The sequence below is a fragment of the Lycium barbarum genome, chromosome 1 (assembly GCF_019175385.1).
Source record: "Lycium barbarum isolate Lr01 chromosome 1, ASM1917538v2, whole genome shotgun sequence".
In the NCBI taxonomy this organism is placed as follows: domain Eukaryota; kingdom Viridiplantae; phylum Streptophyta; class Magnoliopsida; order Solanales; family Solanaceae; genus Lycium; species Lycium barbarum.
Window position 1 is genome coordinate 14,622,222 of NC_083337.1, and position 6,627 is coordinate 14,628,848.

Here is a 6,627-nt window from a genome sequence, read left to right on the forward strand (position 1 = left end):
AGAATGGTCACATCGGCTTGCCGAATCAGAACGTCTTGTTCGTGACTTGGAAAATCTCAATGCTTCAATCCCAACAAGGTACTCCTTAACCATGCCTCAAGTAGGTCTAGAAACTTGCGAGCTTGCCGTGCAAAGGATTAGAAAAGAAATGTCACACCCTAATCTTACTAGGGTGTGATGGGCACCCGACCATTACTTAGGGCCAAGCGAACCCCTTTGACTCTTATTACACACATAATCTCTTTGGACTCTTATATCAAATAAATGAAATACATAGTAAGATTTTTAGAGATTTTCTTTCATTTTGCGCCTATATCATTATTCTTGTCAACATTCCCATATCTTCCTATCCACTATTAGTCCCTTTCACTCATTTAGCTCACTTACTCGTAATTTTTCTTAACCATGCACTTGTGTTGCAACTACGCGTCCATATGTTTCGAGCGTCCCGCTACTTTTGCTCTTAGCACAGAATCCTTACAGTTTACATTCTCTCCACCCTCGCTCATCGAACCTTTAACTGCATTTATGATGCTATGACTGAGCGGTTTCCTACGCACGTTCCTTGCATCTCATTTCCATTTTCTCTAAGATCAAATCTTTCAGACCTCACATGAATTCTTGCTCCACACCTTTTATTTCCAAATCAACAGTGTCGACCCATTATCCTCATTCTTTCCGTGGTGCGTAATCGGGTTCCTATCGCTAACTCGTTAAGGTATCCTTCTTACTCTTATGGTTAAAAAAATTCCAGTTATTTTGCTCCCAAATGTTCTCCTCTTCCTTCGACTAATCCGTTAGTACATCTTCTCTGCTTTCATCCTTAACCCTCCTTGGGTTCCTTTCCTCCTCGAGCACTTTTCTCCTTTTGTCGTTTGTGGCATCGGCTCTGAAGTTCGTAAAATTTTTACTTTAAACTCGCAAATTCATTCTATTCTTAAATTATCCTTTTGGAAAGCTCCTCCATGTCCGAGGCAACCGTGTTAATTTTACCGTACATTTATCCCTTTATATACTTCTCACCTTAACATCATCGCAAGGCCTAAGCATTCTTTCTCTTACTTCACATCCCCCTGTCCTAGTCAAAGCATTCTTTCTCTTACTTCACATCCCCCTGTCCTAGTCATTATTCCTTTAGCCCCACTTATTGAAATTGGTTCTCGAACCTCACACACTCCTCTTTTGTTCCATCTTACCACACTTTATCCTTTTCACGCGCCTATCTTTGAATTTTTACCCAAGTCATCTCGTGCTTTGCCGGTAGTTTCTCTCGGGGCTTCATTCATTGAGGTTTCTTACCTTTCACCTTTTTCCGACGTTTTGATCTCCTTGCCTTCCATTTACTTACTCTTTTTCTTTTTCAAATATCATTGTATTATAACCTTTCCAGTCTTAACCTGTAGTGAAAATAATAGCAAGTACCTTGTAACACTTGGACCATATTTTTTTTTTTGCTGTCACTCGAACTTCGGCACCCTTACTTGATTAATGCCTTCTTTACCGTAGCACCAGCTGCTGGGACATACACCACATGCCCGTCGATACAATCATATATGAGATATCATACGCATTCATATATATATATATAATTACTATCAACTATCCCACAAAATACTTCCAAACGCTATTCAAGCCATTCTTAATTCCAGAGCTGTGATGCACTTTTTGTCTCTCCACCAGTCTAGTCTGCCTCGTCCTACGCGTCCTCTTATGGTCTCCAACCATCCCGTATACTCTAGTTTCCCTTAGGCTACTCTAACTTCTCATTTGTCTCTCATGCCTACATTTATGGAACTTTTAGTACACTTCCCAGGGGGGTCACCCATCCTAAAATTTCTCCCACCTTAGCACGCTTAACCTCGAAACTTCAATGGAATCCAGTGCCTTAATGCTGATATAATCGCGTCCACTTCCCCGCATGACCTTTATTACATGATCTGGAGCAAGTCGAAGTCTTACAGATTCCGAGACATTCTCGTAACACGTCTTTCCCTTTACAATTACTATTTTACCCTTTTTAATTTCCAGTGTTCACCTTCCACCTGTGCGTATGACTACTTCCTGTTAGGTGTACCAAGTTAAATGACCTGATTTTGAAAAATTCTGACCGGGTTTCTTTTGCAATCCTTACTATTCAAAATCTGCACACAGCAAATACCAACAATGCCTCACGGGGCATACAATCATACGACATATTCCGGCCACCCAGAGCTTCCAATTCCAGATGACAGAACAAATATATGAAGACTTCTATAACTTTCCATATCATCCTTTACCTTCTCTGTCGTATGTAAGGCTTATATAAGGAATTTCATTTCCTATGACTTGGATCTATCGCAAGATCTAAGACAGAAAGAAGGTCAACAATCCCTAGATGCCCTGCAGCCTTCTGTTTATAAATGTGGTCGGCTTCACACCCATAAACAGGGCTCTACTGGACACGACTTTGCAGACAACCCCTAGGACAACCTGCTCTGATATCACTTCACCTGAAACCTTCCAAATTCAACAAGAACGATAACAACATATTTCCTTCTTTCAAATTCAATCACAACAACCAACTTACAATCTTCCAAACTCAATAAAATCAACGCATTTCGCACCTCTAAATCCAACCACATGTTGACAACTTTATCTTCACAAACACAAGAAACCATGCTAGTGTCATATTAATTTCTTCAATAATCCCACAATAGTCACAACTTCATTTCAAGTTATCAAACCTTCATTTTCATCATGGAATCCACAACTATAACAATCAAAATACTAAATAAAATCAATTCATCATATCTTCACAACACCACCCCTATTCGGCCACAACCATACACATACATATTTCATGAATTTCATCCATTTCTACATACTTCAACATACATAAATCATCCATGACACATGTAAAAGAGGATTGAACACATACCTTTCTCCACACATCTCTTCACTCGGCTATGTATGATTTCAAAGAAACTCCTATTCTTAGAGCCACTAGGATGGCTAATGTTCTTGGCTTCCGAAAACTGTTTTGCTATGTCTTGATATGTGTGTATGGTTCCAAAAGTTCTATTTTGATTTGATCCATAGTGATATTCGAAAGGGTATTTGGTATGACTATTTCTTTGATTTTCCAAAGATAGCTTTTGAAACGTTCAAAGAGGTTTCTGTAAGGGACAACGTCCATAACTTTCTCATACTAACTCGGATTGAGTCGAAACGTGTTTATGATCCGCAAGTGTTGATTTGTGTACTTACCTATCGAGTCTTAAAAATTGTTTTATATGCATACAGTTTCTCACTACTCTGCTCGTGCATGCCTCAATGTATCCTTTACTGAGTCCCGAGCCAGGATACGTTCTCGTGAGAACTCCACTGCATTGTTCACCGAGTCCCTCTCACTAGAGGGCCGGGACACGTTATATGCATATGAGATATATGATGTTGACATGCATAATTTTATCCACCGAGTCCCTCACTTGAGGGCCGGGACACGTTACGCATATATGATATATGATGTGGACATGTATGATTTTATCAACCGAGTCCCTCACTGGAGGGCCGAGACACGTTATATGTATACATGATATATGATGTGCATGTGCATGATTTTCACTTCAAAAGGCAAGTGCTTTGATCTTTTTAAAAGGGTCATACTTGATTCTGGTAAATCTCTGTTGCAGTTATGATCCTCTTTTTTGTATTCCATGCCTTACATACTCAGTACATATTCCGTACTGACCCCCTTTCTTCGGGGGCTGCGTTTCATGCCACGCAGGTACACCCAGATGAGTAGAAGCCACTATAGAAAATGTTCCGGCGGAGTTGGCAAGCTCTATTTGCTCCTGGAGTGTTGCCGAGTCAGAGTATTATGCTACGATGTTTTGGGTCGAAGTTAGAGACTTTGCAGACAGAGCCGTGGGTATAGAATGTCAGTTTTGTGAGCGGCTCCGTCAGCCGATGTGTCATTTTGTCTTATGTTATAAATTTCATATGATTACAGCTTTTATTTGATTTGAGAATGATGAAAAGAAAGTTTCTGAAAGCTTCACTATGTATTTCGTTCTTGTTTGACTCAAGGAGTCCAAAGGATTATGTTTGTAATATAAGTCAGAGGGTTCGCTCGGCCCTAAGGAAGGGTCGGGTGCCCATCACACCCTAGCGAGAGTGTAAGCAGCGAGAAGATAGACAGACCAAACTATACGATGACGGAACCCTGTAGGTAGCTATCGTAGACAAGGATACTCGAGAACCGTTGGCATATAAGGAGCCCCTTATAAAGGGGGGAGAATATATTATATTGGACTTAAAAGGAATCGCAACACTGTCAGGCTCCAGAAGGGGAAAATTTAATAACTCGAGGCCAGAGTTCAAAACATATTGGCATATCAGGAGAATACATGAAAGAAGTAGAAACGAATTGACAATGAGGGTACCATGAGACCAACATGAAAGGAAAGGATGGAAGACACCTTAAGAGAATGCTTCACGCCAACATGAGTTATGATATGTTTAGGACATGATTTGAGTCCCTTATATCGGGCAAATTTGCGCCGTATCTAAGCACGCAGCGACATGTTGTAGAGAGTAATAAAAAGAGCAAGAGAATGGTTAAAAACTAAGTTCACAAGGGATAATGGAGAAAATGATAAGATTCAAAGGATATTTCGGACAGGAACGACTATTATAATAAGAGAATCAACAATTGGTAGTCCGGGAATTATTGGAAGAAAGAAAGAATGCACTCTCTATGAATGAAATAAAAGAGCTCATCGGATACTAGAAAATAGTTCATGGACCTTTGATTATACAGAGCATGAGGATATACGCTATGAAATTATATGAATCATCGAGGTGAAGCGATGCTCGATCATGTTTGTAAGGAATCCACACCAGAGAGCCGACAAGGAATAACGATGGACGAAACGAGTGCCAATACAAAGAAATCAAAAACAAGTATACTAGTGTCGAGGAATATGAGGGCAAGGAACAACCTGTGGCCATATTGGATCGACTAGTGAAGATTACGTACCAAAGACGTGGCTTCTGTTAAGGTGTTGTGACGAAACAATAACAGAGAAGAGGTGACCTGGGAAGGACAAGGATAATAAGTTGGTGCAGTGGGTTAGAAAACCCATGACACGGAATGAGGACTCATGTAAAGATCGAGGAGTTCGATTATAAAGAAGATAGGGTGAAAGATAAGGAATGGGCATGAAGAAAAAGGACAACTTTAAAAGGGACCCTCCCGAAGTATTATGACACCCCATGAGGTCAGTTGAACATTCGAGGACGAATGTTATATCCCGTATTTCGTATATTCGGATATTTCAAGGAAGTTGTGGTAAGTTAAGGGCAAGACTTTTTTTCAAAATTATTTTAATGTACAAGTTGTTTATTAGTATGGAAATATTGAGAAAGGCTAAGGGTAAAAAGAAAAATTCGCAAAGTGGTTCATGGTAATATTGAGGAAGGCTAGGGGCAAAACGGGAAGAAGCGTGGAAAGGATATATCGTAAAATGACAATAAGTGGGATGTGATATTTTAGAGGAGCTATGGATTTGGCATGACATGAAGAATAATAGCGAGTGCAGGACACCGTTAGTCACAAGACAGAAGTATGGAAGAGAGACATGTGTTTGGAAGATTGTAAGTTGGGTTGTAGTTCATGAATTTGGAAGAAAGCAATGTGTTGTGGTTGTCCTTATTAAGTTTGGAAGATTTCGGATTATTGTTGATAATGTGGCCGAGTGGAATTCTTGGATTATTGTTGATAAATTGGCCGAGTTGCATTCTCGGGTTTGTTGTTGATGATTTGGCCGAGTTGATTCTCGGGGATGGTTGTATTTACAGGGGAAATGCTGCCGAAATTTCGGCAGATTATAAATGAATTTGTTTGAAAGACTAAGACAAGTGTGTGACGATGTGTTTAATGATTATGTCAATTCTCTTGAATGTAGACTAGCGATAGCGAGCTTGGACAATTAAGCGTAGATAATAGGATGCGGAGCAGGTATGTAAGGCTTACCCTTTCTTTCTTTTGGCATGATCTTTGTGAAACAAACAGACAAAGTATATGTATGATTTCAAAGAACCTCCTATTCTTAGAGCCACTAGGATGGCTAATGTTCTTGACTTCCGAAGAACAATTTTGCTATGTCTTGATACAGCTGTGTGGTTCCAAAAGTTCTATGTTGATTTGATCCAAAGCGATATTCGAAAAGTACTTGATATGATTATTGCTTTGATTTTCCAAAAATAGCTTCTGAAACGTTCATAGAAGGTTCTGTACTAAAACGTCCATAACTTTTGCATACTAACTCGGATTGACTTGAAACGTGTTTATGATCCTCGAGTGTCGATTTGCGTTCCTACCTATCGAGTCTTGATTTATGTGCATATGGTTTCTCACTACTCTGCTCGTGGATGCCTCAATATGTCCTTCACTGAGCCCGGGCCAGGATACGTTCTCGTGCGTACTCCACTGCATTGTTCACCGAGTCCCTCTCACTTGCGGGCCGGGACACGTTATATGTATATGATGATACGGGGATGACGGCCAGGATGGCCTATGATGACTTCATTCACCGAGACCCGCAATAGAGGGCCGGGACACGTTATATGCATATAAGATATATG